A 15,540-nucleotide genomic window follows, 5' to 3' on the forward strand; every position below is an offset into this window, starting at 1 on the left:
ATGGGTTCAACAATGTATACTGCATTGAAAAAGATGAGGGAGAAAACTGTTTAAAAGAGATATGTGATTAGGTATTTTTGTCATGACAGGAGTCCAGAGCAAAGGTTGTATAGTGGAGTGGACCTAGGGGGAAGGATTGTAAAACAATGAGAGAAATTTTCTTTTACTTTTCCGAGAGGGTAGTGTACTGGGGGTAGAGTTGGGAGGGGCGAAAAGTATAACAATGAATGGATGGAAATCCAAAGTCTCCGTACATTTTCATTGAAATTAATAATAAATTTAAAAAAAAGAAAATAAAAGAACCACTTGTATTCCTGAGAGAAAAAAAAAGGATGTCTATTTGTGCTTTGTGGACTATACAAAGGCATTTAACTGTATGGACCATAACAAATTATTACTAATACTGAGAAAGATGGGAATTCCAGAACACATATTTAGGTTTATACAAAACCTATACCTAGACAAAGAAATTGTTGTCCAATCAGAACAAGGGAACAATTAATGGTTTAAAATTAGAAAAGGTGTCTGTCAGGGCAGTATCTTTTCTCCATATCTACTTGGTCTGTATGCTGAGCAAATAATTAGAAAAATTGAACTTTATGAAGAAGAGGATGACATCAGAATTGGATGAAGAGTTGTTGGCAAGTAGCATTGTGGAGATGATGCAAATATGTTTGCTTAAAATAAGGAAAACTTGAGGGACATGCTGCAAAGAATCAAGGACTGCAGCGTTCAATATGGATTACATCTCAACATCAAGAAAATAAAAAATTTCCCACTGAGCCAATAGGCAACATCGTCTTCTTGTTGTTATGTGCCGTCGAGTCACCTGTGACTAATAGCGACCTATGTACAACAGCCCTAAATCCTGACCTATGCCCTTCCAATATTATTGTCTCTGACATGTCCATCCCCATTAACCCTAGTAATTGAATCATTCCACCTCATCGAAGGTCTTCCTTTCCTGCACTGTCCCTCTACCCTCCCAAGCATGATATCCCTCTCCAAGGACTGATCCTGCCTTGCAACATGTACGAAGCACGTCAGACAAAGCTTTAGAATCCGTGCCTCCAAGGAGCAGCCTAGCTTCACCTTCTCCAGGATGAATTTGTTTGTCCTCCTGGCAGTCCATGATATATTCAGTACTCTGCTCCAGCACTAAAGCTCAAAGTCATTAACTCTCTTTCTATCATCCCCAGGCATTGTCAAGCTATCTGATGCATAGCAAGTGATTGCAAAGACCATGGACTGTATCAGGCTCACCTTAGTCTTCAGATTGACATCGTTGCTCTTCAGTACTTTGGAGAGGTCTCTAACAGCAGATTTTCCCATCCCAATATGTATTTTAATTTCCTGGCTGCTGGTACCAAGAGTGTTGATTGTAGAGCCAAGCAATCTGAAGCTGTCAACAATCTCAATGTCTTCATCATCCGTCATGATGCTGCCAATTGGCCCAGTGGTGAGAATATTTGGTTTTTTTTATGTTGAGCTTCAATTCATATTAAGGCTGCAGTCCTTGACCAGCTGAAGTGAGGGCTTCAGGTCCTCCTATATTTCCACACAGGGTTGTGTCATCTGCATAGTGCAAATTGCTGGTGAGTCTACCTCCAATCTTGATTCAAAACTTCTCCTTATAGAGCCTAACCTGCTGGATAATCTGTTCCACATATAGATTGAAAAGATATGGATACAGGACACATCCGTGACGCACACCATTCTCAATTTTGGACCATGCAGTGTTTCCTTGCTCTGTTCTGATGACTGCCTCTTGATCCAAGTATAGGTTTCGCATAAGTAAATCAAGTGTTCTAAGATTCCCATTCTTCTCAGAGTCAGCCACAGTTTGTTGTGATCCACACAGTTAAATGTCTTTGCATAGTCAATGAAATATTGACATTCCTCTGGTACTCTTTGCTTTCAGCCAAGATCCATCTGACATTAGCTATAATATCCCTAGTGCCCTGGCCTCTTCTAAATCCAGCCTGCACTTCTGTCAGTTCTCTGTTGATGCGCTTTTTTGTATAATCTTCAGCAGAATCTTCCTTGCATGTGATATAAATGATATTGTTCGATAATTTCCACACTGTTGGGCCACCTTTTTTTGGAATGGGAACAAATATAGATCTCTTCCAGTTAGTAGGCCAGTTGGCTTTCCTCCAAATTTCTTGGCATAATTTGGTGAGCACATTCAGGGCAGCATCTGTTTGCTGAAATATGTAAATCAGTATGCCATCAATTCCTGGGGCCCCGTTTTTTGCCAATTCTTTCAGAGTAGCTTGAACTTCTTCCTTCATCACCACAGGCTCTTGTTTATATTTTGTTTCATGAAATTCTTCTTTATCCACCAATTCCTTTTGCACAACAATTCTGTATACTCTTTCTTCTTTTAATGCTTCTTGGATCATTTAAAAGTCTACTCAAAGCATCCTTAAGTATTGCTATTTGAGGTTTGAATTTGTTCTTCAGTTTCTTGAGCTTAAGAAATGTTGAGCAAGTTTGCCCACTTTGATTTTCTGACTCAGATCTTCGCACATTTCATTGCAATACTTTACTTCGCCTTCCTGCAAGGCCCTCTGGAATTTTCTGTTCAACTCCTTAATGTCTTGATTTTTTTTTCCCTTTGCTTGGGCTTCTCAGCTCTCCAGTGCAATATTTTTAGTTTCTTCTGACATCCATCTTGGTCTTCCTCCTCTTTTTTGTAATGACCTTTTGCATTTTTTCCTGGATGATATTGTTGATATCTTCCCACAGCCCATCCAGTATTCACTCATTAACTTCCAAGGCCTCAAATCTGTTCCTGAGATGGTTTTTAAATTCAGGTGCGATACACTCAAGGTAAAATTTTGGTTCCTGTGGACTTTATTTAATTTTCCTTAGCTTCAGCTTGAGATTGTATATGATTAGTTGGCCTGTTTCACAATCAGCACCTAGCCTAGTTTTCACAGCTGATATTGAGCTTTTCCAGTGAGATTGCAGAGGTAATCGATCTGATTCTTATGCATACCATCACTTGAAATTGATGTGTATAGCCTATGTTCATGTTCCTTATAAAATATATTTGCAATGAATAAGTCGTTGATTGTGCAAAATTCTATCATTCTATCTTAGGCTTCATTTCTGTAACCAATCCATGTTTTCCAACTGCTGTTCCTTCATCTCTATTCCCAACTTTTGCATTCCAGTTACCAATTATTATTAACATACCTTGATTGCATGTTCGATCAATCTCTGACTGTAAATATTGGTAGAAATCTTCTGTTTTCTCCTCTTTCAGCTGATTCTTGGTGCATATAGTTGAATGATGTTGGTATTCACTGGACTTTCTTGTATGCATATGAATATTATCCTGTCACTCACATTATTGTATATCAAGACATATCTAGAAATGACTTTTTTGATTATGAAAGTAACCTCAGTTTTCCTCACCTTTTCATCTTCAGCATAGTAGATCTGATTCAAAATGTCCCATGCTAATCCATTTCATTTCGCCAGTATCTAGTGTTTCAATATTTATGCATTCCATTTCCTTCTTAACAATGTGCTCAACTTTCCTACATTCGTGGTTCTGACATGCCATGTTCCAATCACTAGTGTCTGCTTACAACTGTTCCTCCTATTTGTTTCTATATTTGAGTGCTCAGCCTCAGTTGCCATATCTACTAATCTAAGTGTGCTCTGTTGTACAAAGGGTTTTCAAAGGCCTGCTGTTTCAGAAATGGATGGTCAATCCTTCTTTCTAGTCTGTTTTACTTTGATTGCTCAGATTTAGAATGTTATCTGACAGATAAGCATTTTACAGAAAAGAGGAGATTAAAGATATTTCCCAGTAGTAGGAAAAAAAAATAGATTCTGTTTTGTCCCCAACCTTGCCAGGTGTGTTTTGAGCCACCCCCTTTCCCTGCTGAACCAGCGTTTACATCTACTCCCACCTACGCCTTTCAACAACAATCTATCTGGGCTCCTGTGATTCCTAACACCTCAAGCTGCTGGCAGTTTTTCCTTTGAAGGCAGTATCTCTCCATTTCAGGAGTTTAAAGCTTCTGTTCCAGGATTAACTTCTTTCTTGTCCTTAAGGGCATCTTTTCCTCATGCTACATGAGTTTTTCAGGGGAGGTTGATAAGTCCTACAGATTTGATATATACTGCTGTATTTAAAAGTGGCCTTGACCCACGGGCTTCTGGGGATCGTAATTATTCATACTTACATGGTCTGGGAACCACTGAGTGACTTTCTTCCACATGCTCTGTGCCTTCTGGCTTCTCCCTTCTGTCCCTGCACTGCCCTCTGAACCAACTATTTCCATCTTACTCGGATCCACAATCAACACTCTTGGTACATGGAATCAAGAAATCTGGTGACATACATCTGTGGGAACATCTACTCCAGGAATCTGTCCAAATTCCTAAAGAGCAATGATACAAGTTTAAAGACTAAGGTGCATTTCATTTAAGTCATAATCTTTCCAATAACTTGGAATACATTTGAAAGCTGGAATACATCTGAAACATCAAATATTTTGATTCTTAATAAAGATGACAGGAAAAGAATAAAAAACTTCGAGTTGTGATAGTGGAGACTAGTGCTGAATATTCCATGGGCTGCCGAAAACAAATAGATATGTCCTGGAGAGGGCTCGTTGGAGGCAAATATGGTGAAATTTCATCTTATATACTCTGGACATGTTGTTAGGACAGGCTATTTCTTGAAGAGGGATATCATGCTTGGAAAGGCAAAGGGTCAATGGAAGACAAGAAGATCTTCAACAAGATGAGATTGATACAATGTCTGGGCAATGGGCTCAAGAGTGTTGGAGATGATAAGCATTATGCAGCATAGGACAGTTTTCAGATCTGTTGTTCATAGGGTTGCTGTGTGTCACAGTTGACACAAAGGCCCTTAACAGCAATAACAATAACTGAGCATGAATGAGGTCTTTTTTCAGGTATTGACTTTTTTTTGAGATAAAACTTTAGTTGCTACTTGCATATAAAATATATTGTACATCAAGCAATAAAAAGGTAGATACTCTACCAAAGACTAATGTGTAATTTATATAGAACACAACTTCCAGAAATTGATCTTTTTAGTAGTATAATTTATGCCTGAATGGATGTGACAAATTCTGCTTAGTGTTGTGATTTTTAAATGCTTGATTTCAAAATACTGTACAATTTAATAAATAAGCCAAACAAAGCCTCAGTATAGATCTGTCACTATAGTTAATATCCAGTATGCCTGCAGATGAGAATTTATCAAGTGTATTCCAGTGGTCTGCAGAGTTTCCTCTGCACAGAGCATTTTAAAAACACATTAATGCTTCCAAAACTATGAGATAAATTCTTGCCATTCTTCCTCTACTGGTTTCACTGAAAAGAAAGCAGATAATGAAAATGAAATAATTGTCTTTATTGTTTGCCAGCCACCATGCTAAATGCCTTATACATGTTTTTTATTTATGTTACCTACATATCGTGATGGAATAATAAAACGGTTTGTATGTCTCCTTTATAAAATGCAATATAGTCTCAGAGATGTTAATCAAGTCTCAAAATCATATGGCTAGTAAATAATGGTTCTAGATTTGAACGTAGTGGCAAGAAATATATCACAGTCCATATTCTTTCAAAAGACCAAAATATTACTTTAATCCTGGAGAAGCTATAATGTACAAATGTGAACTTAGATGGATAACTCAGGATATTTTCCTGATTTCAATGGAAGCCCCCTGAAAAAGGTATTATATTTAAGGGTATTGGGACTGCCTTGGTGATCAAAGGAAGACTTGGAGGCTTATGGAGTATGACCACACCCTTAGACATAGGACATCATGGAGCTCCTTTTCTCCATTGTGCCTTTGTTTTTATAAGAGGGAAGCAGCAATAACAGAGAAGCAGCTATGAACTGTGAACTATGAACTATGCTGATGTGTGCTGACCCTGTTGGTGGGCAGAATGGAGTTTCCCAGGGTTTAATTTATGAAAACAATTTAATCCTTGTGCTTTGACAGCACATATACTAAAATTGGAACAATACAGATAGCATGGCCCCTGCACAAGGATGATATGCAAATTCATAAAGCATTTCATATTTTTAAGCCCCTTGTTTGGAGTTACAGGACCTTGTGGAGGGCTTTTATATGTAAAAGTAAGTTGTTACTATATTTTAGAGGAACATTCATCTAAGTGGCACAGCACTCTTCTGTCAATTTGCTGTACTCAGATAACCTGTGGTGGCAGTGATGCTGGAATTTGTGCTACTGGAGTGTTAAATGCCATAACGGTTACCCATGCTGGGCAGTGTTTGGTGGAGTTCCCAGTTTAAGACAGGTTTGGAAGCAGGAGTGACATCCACTTTTTAAACAACATGCCTCTAGAAACTATGAACTTTGAGGAATGATGATAGATATAGAAAGGCTACAGGTCTTTTGTTCATAGGGTCGCTATGAGCAGGACTTGGCTTGATAGCAATCAACAACAACCACCACTGTATTGGTTTTATATTGCTGCCATGACAAATTGGCATACATTTTAGCAGTTTAAAACATTGCTCACTTATTTTAGTGATCTGTGGGTCAGAAGCTGAGGCAGCGTGGTAGTTGGATCCCTACTCAGACCCCATGAGGCTGTCATTAAGGTATTGGCTACACTGGACTCTCATCTAGAAGTTCTGGGGAAGGCTCTGACTCCAAGCCTTGTCAGGTTGTTGGCCAAATTACATTTCTGTGGTTGTTGGACTGAAGGCTCTATTTTCTTGACAAATGACCATTTTCCTTTTCAAGTAAAGAATGACTCATGAAGTTTTCAATCCTTTAAATCCTTCTTTTGCCACCAGCCTGAGGAAGACCTTTTCTTTCAGGGCTTGTGTGATTAAATTAATCCCACTTCTCCTCAATAATCTTTATTGCATCTGAAAAACATCTTTTACCTTGTAATTATGACACAATGCAGAGACTACATTTATTAGAGTAATACCAGAGGGTACAAGTTATGGAGCCTAAATTCTGCATTCCACAGTGACCTTGGGTAATATTTTATAGATTTAGTGTAAACCCTCAAAAACTCCCAGTCATCTACTAGCAATCCTTCTATTTTTACATTAATGATTTCAAGAAGTATATGCCTTTTGTGGCTTAGTTAATTCATTCAACGTAGTGATTTCTAGCCTCTCCCAGGTTATTTAGTACTTTTCCAAATCCTTGCTCTAGTAAGATATGTACAAAAGTCCAAAGGGGATAGGGGAAGGAGGAGTGGACCTTAGGATGGGGAGTGGGGTAAATCACAAGGTCCCAGAGTTTGGTGGGAGAAGAGGGAGGTGAAGGAATTAGAAAATATTGAGTGAGGACCTGAAAATACAGTATAATGGTAGACATGGATTAAAGGTGATTGATTTCTTAAAACATAATATGTGGAATTAACATATGAAACACAATGGGACTAGAGGAATGTGTGAAATACAATGTATATAAATGAAATACAATGTAAACAAATTTTAAATGCAAATCAATATTTAATTAAAATAATTAAATTTTAAAAAAAGTTAAATTAAAAAAGCTCAATCAATTGATATATGATGGTTGAAGAAACAAAAATTTTTACTTTGTTGTTACAAAAGGTAGTATGTATTAGTCTGAAAATCTAGATTCTATTCAAATGCAACATATATTTTCCAACTGACAACTTGAAAGGTAAGAATGAGCTAAAATAATTCTTACGAAAAATCCAGAAACAGCATGAATTGTTTTTTCTTCCCCGCCCCCACCCACCTTTCCACCTCCTCTGTCATCTGTCAGTGTGAAAGTTTTCTAAAATCTCTTTGATTAAATACTGGAATGTAAAGCTAATGGACACTATTAGACATGTGATAATACCAGATTACAATTTAATGCTGGGTTTTTTTCGTTGCAGAAAGCCCACCTCTAAGCATTGCATTTAAAAAGACTATTTGAACCAATAGCTAATTTAAAGAAAATGAGTACTTAAGAAATAACATAGATACCTTATAATTTTCCAGTCAAAAACTGTCAAACAGAACTTCTCCCATACTGCTATTTTTTCCAGAGTAATTTAGACAAAAGTACTTCTCTTTTCCACTGTGCCCTTTGAGAAAGCTTGTTGAGGTTCCCTCTTTTCTGCAACTTATGGGAGATGGATGTAGTCTCTCATCCTGTGTACTCTTCAAAGAACATTTTGGCATTGAATGATGACAATAAGGCTGGGAAAATGAGAAATTAATCCTAGTTTCTAAGATCTAAATGCAACATTTAAAAAAGTTGGCAACCCTCATAGGTAGGCAGTTTTCTTATTATACAAAGAGAACAAAGAAAAACCTTAATTTTTTCTGAACATTCAATTAACTATGGAAAAAACTATTCTAAATTAGTGCAGACAGATATGATTGATTATTGGATACATGCTGCATATTTTATTTGCTTTATTTTACCAGATACACAGGGATAAATGACCTTGGATTTAACATAACAGATGAGACTTACAATCAATATCTATAAGAACAATGAAAATGATTTGAAAATTCCCCTAATCAAGATAATACATAGTGTCACACGCTGGACTGTTTTGTCTAGGGTCAAGAAGATCACTACAATCATGGTGTCACATATACATGGTGGTTCTTCGTACACAGCTGCCTATTTTCAAGAGAATAAAAAATATTTATGCTCATATGTGGTCATTTTTTTTAAAATTAGAAAACATGGATAAACAAAAAGGTGAAAAATAACAATTCTATAACTCACGGATGTCAACTGGGTGGTTTTTTATTTTGAGGGGCAGAGAGATGTATATAGATATATGTATAGATATAGATAGGTATCTCTATCTCTATCTCTATCTCTATCTCTATCTATCTATATCATCCCTATCTCTATATCTTTGGATATTTTGAATGCAGATGTAACTTAAGCTTTACAGAATGATCTCCTGGCTCCAGTTAGTAAGTACCTCTTCCGTTCACAGTCTCTTGTGGCAATGTTTACAATGATTACTGGTAATCATTCCAATGACAAAAATACTTGGTCTTTGGTTGTGACTATTCAAGTGTAGTGCTTCAGCAATCCTTGTACTTATGCAGCATTTCAATATATACCCCAATGGAGCTAAGAGTGTAGAGAATGGATGAGGAGTTAAAAAGGAGATCTAATGATTAGCTTTTGATATTATTTTTGGATTTTCCCATTCAGATCTTTGGATTTGTCTCCTGCTACAGCTGGATTTCATAGAGTTTGATAAGGCACTTCACGCAAGTCCTGTAATCTTCAGAGCTTGATAAGAATCACTGATGGAAAAGTGGATAGAGACTGCATAAGTCACTGAATCACTTGTTGAAGTGATTCAGCTAAGACTACAATCTCCTTAACTTCAAATTCACAGTTCCCCTTATTCATGCCAGCACTCTGCCCCAGGAAAGGGACAATTGTACAAATCTTCTCTTGCTTAACAGGATCAAGAAGTTCTGCTCTGAAGTGAATAAAACAAAACCAAACCAAACCAAACCCCAAAAACATTCCCTCCCGATTCTTCTATCAATTCCTAATGAAAAAATGGAATGCTACCTGCCATGAATAACACTGGAACATTTTTTGAAAACAAACTTTCTAAAAAATTCTATACAATGTAAACTTAAAATATCTTGGCCAAATCTCTTTAAAGTTTCTGAAAAAAGATATTTTTATATAATTTGTTGTTGTTGTTTGCCGTTGAATGGCCTGCGACTCATAGCAACCCTATGTACATTAGCTCTGAAACCTGCCCTGTCCTGTGTCAATCTCATCATCTCTGACTGACCCATTGCTCTAGTCACTGAATCAATACATCTGATTCAGAGTCTTTCTTTCCTGTGCTGTACCTTCATCCTTCCAAACATGATGTCCCTCGCCAAAGACTTTCTACAAATGTGTATATGAGTTATATATATATATATAACAGATTATCCAAGAGAGTGGGCTCTATGAGGATAAGTGTGGCATCAGGATTGAAGGAAGATCCATCAATAATTTGTGTTATGCAGACGACACAACCCTGCTTGCTGAAACTGAGGTGCACCTGAAGCGCTTGCTGTAGAAGGTCAAAAACTTGAACCTTCAATATTGATTGAGACTCCATATCACAAAAACAAAGATTCTGACCACTGGGCCAACTGGCAGCATCATGATAGATGGTGAAGAGATTGAGACTGTTAACAGCTTTAGTTTGCTTGGGTCCACAGTCATCATTCTTGGCATCAGCAGCCAGGAAATTAAGATGTAACACAATGGGAAAGTCTGCTATTAGAGACCTCTCCAAAGTACTGAAGAGCAAAGATGCCAGTCCTGAGACTAAGGTGGACCTGATACAGGTCATGGTCTTTGCAGTGACTTGCTATGCGTCGGAGAGCTGGACAATGGCTAGGGATGATAGGAGGAGAATTGATGCCTTTGAGCTGTGGTGTTGGAGAAGAGCATCAAATATACCACAGACTTAAAAGAACAAACGGGTTCATCCTGGAGAGCGTTAAACCAGGCTGTTCTTTGAAAGCAAGGATTCTGAAGCTTTGTCTGACATACTTTGGACATGTTGCAAGGAGGGAGCATTCCTTGGAGAAAGATATCATTCTTAGGAGGGTGAGGGGATAGTGCAGGAGAGGAAGACCCTCTATGAGATGGATTGATTCAGTGACTGGTGTAATGGGGGTAGGTGTGTCAGAGACAGTGAGATTGGCCCAGGACAGAGCAGGGTTTAAAGCTGTTGTACATAGAGTCGCTATGAGTTGCGGGAAACTCAAGGGTACATAACAACAACATGACTTATGCACACAAGATAATTTTATACAATGCATACAAGAGTCCTTCATATTTTAAATAAGAGGATTTAGTTGATTTTAGAGGATTTTTGTTCATTTGCCATGAAACAATCTATTTTTGTTGCTGGGAAGCTCTGGTAGTTTCATGGGGAAAGAGACATGTTGCTAATCTAAAGGTGAGTGATCCAAGTCTACCATGTGTCTTGGGGAGAGAGATAGGTCTTCTCCAGTTTGATTTATAGCCTCTGAAAACACAGGTATGAGTCAATTCTTACCTGGTAGCAATGAGAGAGAATGATAAAACGATTGCCTTAACTAATTTTCAAATTCCTAATATTTATAGGATTGAATTATTGTGTAAACTAGCAAATTACTTCAATTGCCCCATAGACTATTTCATTTTCTTTGTGTTTCCTTTGTCCTAGCATTACTATATCAAAATGCTACAGCAGGGATGGCTTTAAAGCACAGAACATAATTTCTCACAGTTCTAGGAACTAGAAATCTGAATTCAAGACTGGCCAACCTAAGTGAAAACAGAGGGTCAGCAAAAGAAAGGAAGACATTCAATTAGATAGACGGGCATTGTGGTTGCAATAGTAGGCTTAAGAACAACAGTGATAATGAAGACGGCATGGGATTAGATACGGTTTCATTCTGTTGTACTGTGATCACTGTGAGTTGAAACTGACTTGACTGCACCTAACAACAACAACAGCAACAATAGGTACTCTCTCTGAGAGTCTTTCCCTGTGTCTCATTGTTGTGATCTAAGTGAAGGTTCACAGAACAAATCAGTTTTCCATACAACAGGTCCTATACATTTTGTTTTGTGCTGTTGGTTGCATTCCTCATCATATACCGTTACTTATGCCACTTTCTCCCTTGTGTCTGTCTGTTCCTTAGTTTTAATTGGTTGACTGCTTATCTCTCTAATATACCTGTTGCTGTTGTTAAATGTTGTTGATTCGTAGGCAACTCATAGCAACCCTGTGAACGAAAGACCTGAACACTTGTATAACTTTCATCCTTTCTCCAAGTTCATAGGGTTTCTGGAGGGAGGCAAGCTATTTGAGAAGTGGATGCCACTCCTGTTTCCAAGCTTGTTTAATCAGGGAGCTCCACCAAACACTGTCCATCATGGGTAACCATTATCACATTTGATACATCAGTGTCACAGTGTTCAGCATCACAGCCACCACAAGTAACCTCTGTGCAATAAATGGCCAGACCCGTGCTATACCACTTAGAAGAAGGTTTGACCAAAAACAATTAAAACCAGGCCTGAGGATCGTAGATTAAAATCACTCACCTTTGGCTTGGTAGCATTGCTTTCTGTCCACTAGGCCAACTGAGCTCTCCCTATGTTGTTGTTGTTGCTGAGTGTCGTCGAGTCATGGAGGACTCATAGCGAACCTATGAATGGAAGACCTGTTATACACTTGTATAACTTTCATCATTTCTCCAAGTTCATGGGTTTCCAGAAGCAAGCTATTTCAGAAGTGGATGCCACTCCTGAAAATCATTTTCAATTTTGACAGAAAAGTGACCTTTTGTTTTTTTTCTCTTGCCCCTTTCAGTTTCTACTAGCCTTAATAACATCTTGGGGTTCCTTGGTTTGTAGATGGATTCTCACAAGCTGTCTTTCTCATATTTGTGTCCTTGTTTTATTTTTTTTTTCTTTTATAATTTCACTAAGTAAGTAATATGATTAAGACTCTACTCCAGGCAGATGTTGATGACATCTGCAAAGACGAACTTTACATCCCTAAACAAGTCTGCTATCACTAGCACAGAAGTTAGGGATTCAAAATTTTTTTTTCCGGTTATACAATTCAAATCATTACACTGGTGTTTTATCAAAACTAAATATATTATCAAAATTTAAGAATTATTATATTTGACTCTGAAAACTTTCTAAAAATCTAACCAAAGGAGAATGACGATTCCATGTTGCTAAATCTTTATCACTGAAATTATTCAATAAAGTGCATCACTGACCTTGAAAATAAATTCTAGAAGAAAAGATCCAAACATATTCTGAGCAAATGTAGCATTTCCTGTGACTGTTAACTCGCTACTTTGAAGGGGATAAAAAAATTATTTAGTTGTTGAGTTCTTACTGCTTAAACCAGGAGTTGTGCTTCCTTGTATGCTTATCCAGGATGCAAGATTTCTTTATTATTTGTAACAACTCTCATGTTTTTCACCCATTAAACCAATGATTATTTCATTGCCAGTAGGAAAATGTAAGTTGCTGTTCTTTTGAAAAAAGTATAAGGCTTGAATAATTGAAGAGCAGACATGTAATTGGAATAATATTATTCCTTTGGTGTTTGGTTATATTTGTTTCTAAAGGATCTTATTTTTGTAATTATTAAACATTTATAAGCTAAGAATAGCTAGGGAGCCAAATGTCAATCTGTGTTTAATGTATCTGGTCACTGTTGATAGACTTGCAATTTCAGAAGACCAGGAAGAGAGTCAGAGACAGAGGAAACAGAGTGGGACACAATTGAACAGAATGGAAGAGCAGGACAATAAGTGGTGTTCTCTTTCCACCTTACACAGCACCAAACATTTGATGATATTTTTGAACGAGATCCCGTTTCTCTTTGGGTTTAGACAAGAGCATGGACCAAAGTCTGATGAGAGGAAAATGTCATTTTAATTCATTCACTCACTGCTGTTAAGTAGGAAATGACTTATCCGTGACCCTCCAGTGATTTATCAGAGGCTGTAAATCATACAGGAGAATATTGTCCATTTTCTCCTGTGGAGCAGATGGTGGATTCAAATTGCTTGTCTTTGAGTTGGCAGTGCATTTCCTTACTCACCAGGCCACCAAAGTTCCTTGATGTCAGCAGAGTAAATTCCTCTGGAAAAACATTTGCTGTTCTTATTAAAAGAAAATGTAAGTATGCCAATAAGATATACCAATAGGGAAAAATCTAAGTATACTTCAATGTCTACTTCCAATGATAAGGAGATTTGTATTTATTTTTATGCTGATTAGTGAAGGCTGAAGATAACAAATTAAAAACATTAAAACCTTAAACTTTTGGAGACTATATTAATATAAAAATAATAGTTTTACCACAATACTTGGTTGTTGCTATTAGGTGCTGACAAGTACAATTCGAAGTGACCCTGTGAACAATGAATCTGAACCTTGCCCTATCCTGTGCCATCCTTATCATCTCTGAAGCAATTGAGCTCACTGTTACAGTGTCTGTGTCTATTAATGTTGTTGAACATCTTCCTCTTTCTCCGACCCTCCACTTTGTGGAACATGATGCCTTTTTCCAAGGACTAGCACTGCCTAACGACATGCCTAAAATATGTGAGACAAAACTTCATCATCCTTGCCTCTAAGGAGCACATTTTCTTCAAGACATATTTGTTCATTTGGCAGTCTATGGGATATTCAGTACTTTAACCAATACCACAGCTCAAAGACATTGATTCTTCTTCTGTCATCGTTAGTCATTGCCCAACTTTCAGATGCATTGCAAGTAATTGAAAACATTGTTAGGTCAAGCTCATCTTCATCTTTACCCTAACATGGTTAATATTTACCACTTTGGAGAGGTCCTTGACAACAGATTTTCCCAAATATCATCCTAAAAAGAAAAGACATGAATTGGAATGTGGTTTGTTTATTTGATATTGATATAAACTGATACAGTAAAATGCACTAAAATGGGTTGGCTTGTAAAGCAACTCTTTATTACATGTATCACATATATTTATACAAGAACACATATGTTTATTGATATACATTTATGTAGATGTCATATGTGCATGTGATATATATTAAATCTTTCTAATTTATTTTGTAAAAACAGCATGGAGGACTCTACTTCATAGGGTCGCTATGTGTCGCCTGCAACTCAACGACACTTAACAACAACACCAACAATGCATCCTTGATTTTGGATCCAAGTAAAATGAAGCTATTGACAGATTCAATATCCTCTCCAATCATCGTGACACTGCGTATTTGTACTGTGGTAAGAATCTTTGTTTCTTGATATTGAGATGGATTCAATCCATATTGAAGGCTACATCCCTTGATCTTCTGCAACAAGTGCCTCAAATCCTCCTCACTTTCAGCAAGTAAGGTTGTGTCATCAACATAATGCAGGTTATTAATGAGTCTCCCTCCAATCCGGAAGCCACATTCCTCTTCATAGAATCCAGCTTCTCAGTTTATTTGCCCAGCATATAGATTGAACAGGTAAGGAGATAGAACACATCCCTGACACACTCCCTTTCTAATTTCAAACTATGCAGTGTTCCCCTGCTCCATTCACACAACAGCCACCTGATCCAGTTATAGGTTCCATATGAGCACAATCAAATGCTCTGGAATTCCCATTCTTCTCAATGTCAGCCACAGCTTGTCATTATCCACACAGTCAAATACCTTTGCATAGTCAATAAAGCACAAATAGACTTTCTTTTGATATTCCTTACTTTCAGGTAAAGTCCATCTGACATCAGTAGTGATGTTATCACTGGTGCCACAGCCTCTTCTAAATCCACTTGAACTTCTGGAAATTCCCTATCTATGTTCTGTTCCAGCCATTTGAAATGATCTTCAGCAGTATTTTGCTTACACGTCATATCAATGATATTGTTCAATAATTTCCACATTCAGTTGTCTCACCCTTATTGGAAATGGGAACAAATATGGACCTCTTCCAATCCATTGGCCAGACAGCTGTCCTCCAAATTTCCTG

This window comes from Elephantulus edwardii, unplaced genomic scaffold (genome assembly GCF_000299155.1).
Source record: "Elephantulus edwardii isolate Elephantulus edwardi_28Jun2011 unplaced genomic scaffold, EleEdw1.0 scaffold00019, whole genome shotgun sequence".
NCBI classification, from domain to species: Eukaryota; Metazoa; Chordata; class Mammalia; order Macroscelidea; family Macroscelididae; genus Elephantulus; species Elephantulus edwardii.